The sequence below is a fragment of the Montipora capricornis genome, chromosome 6 (genome assembly GCF_036669925.1).
Source record: "Montipora capricornis isolate CH-2021 chromosome 6, ASM3666992v2, whole genome shotgun sequence".
NCBI classification, from domain to species: Eukaryota; Metazoa; Cnidaria; class Anthozoa; order Scleractinia; family Acroporidae; genus Montipora; species Montipora capricornis.
Window position 1 is genome coordinate 5,452,764 of NC_090888.1, and position 4,959 is coordinate 5,457,722.

General features: G+C 39.2%; 1 pseudogene; it reads right to left on the reverse strand.

Moving 5' to 3' along the window:
- The window catches only part of LOC138053139 (adhesion G-protein coupled receptor D1-like), a 103,312-nt pseudogene extending 101,062 nt beyond the window's left edge, over positions 1-2,250 (reverse strand).
- Between the last annotated feature and the right edge of the window lie 2,709 nt (positions 2,251-4,959).

Below are 4,959 nucleotides of genomic sequence, written 5' to 3' on the forward strand. Positions count from 1 at the left end.
AGTAAGACCAACGAACAAAGACTAAAGCTCTGGCCCGGGTTGTTCGAAGCATGATAGCGCTAACCAGCGTTAAATACCATGGAAACTTATAGGTTTTGATACCTCTTGTCCACGTGCGTTTTACACTAGTCTTGTGTACATTTGCATGCCGTTCTCGCTCTGACAACGACGTGAATTGACCACATTTGAGATGATGGGGAAAACGTGAGCGCCTGACCATAAATTTCAAGTTTTCTCTAAATATCCACACTGCCTTTCTCACCTATTTTATTCCTGTAATGTTGATACAGACACTTCCCCATGCCGAGCGAATTGGGGTAAGTGGCAAATTATTACAATAACGGGAAATAATATTCTTAGACGTTCTCATAGCCGACGTCATCGTCCTTGCTAGAGGTCCCTATTAAACTCGAAGACGAGCTATAAATGGCGTGGTACCACAAGCACATGCAGATGTTTATTAATCAACAGTGCATGCATGCAGAGCTCTGCGATAATTTATGCAATAAAAACCCTAAAAAGCAACGTGTCCGTAATAAGTTTTAAGATTTCTCATCTTGTAGATGGGGACTTTAAGATGATCTAAGATGCGGTCCTCAACAAGAACGCCACAAAACAACAATAAAAAGAGGAACGGATGCAACACAATTGTGCGGCAAGCATTTTTGCACATATGTTTGCGGTGCTCTTCACAACAACATCAACAACGTGAAATCACCGAATTTGAGGTTTTGATGACAACGCGAACTTACAATTTTAAATCTTCCATTCTGTTTCTTTAATCTGAAACTGCTCACGGCTCATACCGTTTTATTTTTAGGATAGTTCACCCACATTGTTCGACGCGAACGAGATGGAATAATCGCGAGAGACTTATTATAAGATATTGCCAATTTCTATATTACGATGACGTTTTCGTCGAAGTCGCCGTCGTAGATCTTAAAATAGGCACCTTAAGATCTACAACGGCGACGTCAACGGAAACGTTGTTAAAAGATTACAACTTTGCATTTTCCAAACTTTTTCGTTTTTAGTGCTGTTCGTGGAACTTCTATAAACTAACCGAACTATTCAGGAACTGAAGTGGGAGGAACGGTGTTGAAACCAGGCGAAAAAAAGTAAAATTCGTCACTTTGTCCTCACGTAGTCCTCAGAGATTGAGATTTTGGTCATTTCACGTTGTAGAATTGCAGAGAAATGAAAAGAAATGTACAAATTATCTCACCGCACATGCAGATCGATTGTTTCGCTTATTAATAGCTATTATTTGGTGACGTTATAATTGGCGCCGCCGTCGCTTATTTCCCTTTCGTAAACGGTCGTTGCCATTTGAAACGGTCGATACCATTTTTTCGCTCCAAATTACACTCATTAGGTCTAACAACTGAAAAGGTTAAGGTTACTGGGAGTTGTGTCTCGCTGGTCATATGAGTTGGGGTTCGGGTTATGGACTGTTTAGGGTGTGGACTAAGAACCCGAGTTCGAGTCTTGAAAATTTCGCACTCTTTTTTTCCTCCAGTTTTTCTTTTATAAATGTTTTTTTTCCCTTTTTTGTCTTAATTTTTGTTACTATTTTTTCCTAGTTTGTTTCTTTGACGTGAAGTGTGTAGTCGACCGTTGTAAATGGCATCGACCCTTTTAAATGGCAACGACCGTTCTGAGAAATGGCAACGACCGTTTACGAAAGGGAAATTTGCGCCGCCGTCGTAGAATCTTGAGATGTGAAGCCCTTCCAGCGGGGGTCTTTGTTCCCTTGTTCCCCTTAAATATTTCCTTGTGTTTCCTTGTTCCCCAAATTGCTTTCAAACTTCTTCATAGCTTTTTTATCCCTTGTTCCCTAAGGTATTTGTGTCCCTGTTCCCAGTTCAAATTAGCCATAACTAGCCATGTTCCCATGTTCCCCAAAACCCCTGGGAGGGCTTCTAATATCGTTTAGCTGTTTCGTCTCTGTGTTGATGTTTGTTGATCGCCATCTTGAATATTCCGTCGTGCTTGAACGAACTCGAATAAAAGCAGAAACAGAAGCGACTCATTTGATAATAATGCGTTCGCATGTTTAAGAGCAAATTAGACTTTGGCAATACTAGAGACTATTCTTTTCGGGTTCTCATTAATTTGAAGAGAAGAAGGAAGTCAGAAAGGAATAAAAGGAAAGAATATTTAAAGGAAACAGATAAGAAAAGTGTCATACCTTCAATAGACGGGGTGCAGTTCCATCCTATTGAAGCCACGAGAAAGGATCTGATAGCCTCTTCAGTAGGAAGAAGTGGAGGCAGGGGTGGAGGCAGGGGTGGAGGCAGGGGTGGAGGCAGGAGTGGAGGCAGGAGTTGAGGATAGCTTGAAGGTACTGTGTCATTGGCTTCACCAGGTAGTCCACCAACGGGTAGAGTACTCAAAAGTAGAACGGGGATTGATGGGGAAGGTTTTGAGGGCAACGATGCAGATGCTGTGGCAAGAATATTTCCTATAATCAAGTTGAAATTATGTTTAGTAAAGTAAAGTAAAGTAGACCTTATTTACCGTCAATAACTCGTAACAGTAACTTTTAATCACTGACAAACCTAAGGTCGACGGTGCGCTCATTTTACTCCCCCCTCTCCATCAGTGCTCCGTTTTACGAGTATTTAAAGCTACTAGCTACACGGAAAGGAAAGGAGTCGAAACAAGGATGCGAGATCCGGGAATCGAACTCAGGATCTCTTGCACCAAGGCCGCGTACTAACCGACTGTGCCATCCTTGCTCCTTGTTTAAAAAAGTTAAAAAGAGAACGTCACCATAGATGATTATTGCTTTTACTGATTGCAACCTCTTCTATGGCCGTGATCAATTTTTATTCAATAAGGCGTCACCTCTTCTTGTTTGTTAATTCGGTGTTGTGGTCTGTCTTCTGTGGTGTATCATGGTTGGGAGAGTAAATGCTCGGAGATATTAGCTACACCAAGCTACTCTAAAAATCCGAGGGTAAATAAAGATGTATGATATATGGTATGATATATATGAATTCATTTATTAAAATCTACCTGTGCTTTGAGCTTGGGCTGGTCCACAGATTTTAATTCCACAAAACGTCGCAACAAGTAATACAACTGCTGGGGCGACACAAGGATGAATGTACATCATTTTGTATGCATCTGTGTTCTCGTAAAATAGCGAATCGTCAACATGGATTTATCTCCAAAGTCGTGTCCTGGTAAAAACAAACAAACAAACAAACAAACAAATTAGTCCCACTCCTAACCATCGCTCTTGAATTCGTAGCTGACGTTCGTATTTGAAAGATGGAATGTAATTACTTCCCTGAAAGTATACTGAGACTCTTAAAAATGAGGAACTGACATTAAGCAATAATATTAAAGATCCAATTCTTTCGCGCTAATTTAAACGTTCTTCGCTTCTTGCTATTACTATTGTTGCAATATAAGTTTGAATCCTTACAGCTGAAGGATACACTAATATCTTGCTAGATATCTCGGAGAAACAGGTTAAAATATTGATCAAGCAGCCCAGTATACCTCACTATGATGATGAGGCTTTGTTCTTTTCATTGAATAAAATTAAAGATTAAATGAATAGGCTAGTTTCGAATAGACCATATTCGTATTCTCAGTATTGGACTGGAACTAGCTTGCAATAGAGGCTTATGCGAGGGAATCTTTTCAAATGCAAATACTTTTTAATATATTCCCCCACATTAGCCTCTATTGCAAGCTACAATAGTTCCAGTCAAACACTGAGAATACGAATATGGTCTGTTGTGCACCAATAAAAGAACAGAGTCGAGGCTCAGGGGAATAATTGGCATTTTTCTTTGTTTTGTTCTTTCGTTTCTGCACAATTCGAAACTTTGCAAGGTTTTTTGACCACATAAATGTGCTTACATAAAAAGGGGGAATGAAAATCATCTGTTCCGCCAGTCCATATTGCGCAAGGACTAAGTCCTTCAAGGACATACGATGAGAAGTGATTGATAGGTTGCGAGTGCAACCAATGACGACCAGGAATCGATTTGGTACACGTGATCAAAACAGGAAAGTAAAGAGTTATTAAAAATACGACGTTTGCTCTAACAGGTCATGACATCGGGCTTCTAAGAGGCTTCTTGTCCGACTTTTATTGGAAACAGTTCAACTTTCATTGTCATGCTGATTGTATATCTATTCACAGCTGTGAAAAAAAAAAACAAAAAAAGCGCGATGCCTGTTGAAAAAGCTGAACTTCCATTTAAAAAAAAAATTATCACAAGGTTATCAATTTTGAGAACAAAAGTTGAAAACCCTATTTGTAAGATGTACTCCTTATCTAAAACAAATATGAAATACAGACTTTTGCTGGTTCAGAAGTTGAAAAACATTGCCAATTCGATTCACTTAATTCAAAGTAGCCTGTCGAGGGCCTCTGAATTTTTTTTTGTCTTTGCACTTTAATCACATCTCTACTCTTTTAGCTTTTGGCAATTTAAATTCTCTTGTATGGACAAATGAAACAACACTCTTTTAGTTGAACCGGACGTATTCCAATCCTAAATCCTTGAGGAAAAACATTTTTAAAATTGTCCACACTAAAAACACTTGCGATTTTCCTTGTTTTTATTATCACATGTTTTCAATTTGACTTATCGTAAAGTTGAAACCGAACTGACAGAATAATGCGTATCTCGTCGAATTTCAGCTTTCGGAATGAACTATGCGCAGGACTCAAAGCTGTTTGATGTGGTTCAAAACTCTTGCAGGATTATGAACATCTCGTGAAAAGCGCCTTAACCAACTGATATTAAAATGCTGAGGTCAACATGTGTCGAGAAAATTCAATTCGCTGTTTTAAGCTCACCTGGTTATGTGATATTTACGTCCTTTCTCACTCACCCAATTTCCATGAATTAGACAAAAGGAAGCAACTGTTTGGAAAGCTTTAACATTGCAGGAACCCACATAGAAAAGTGAAAGAGGAAATTCAAAGAC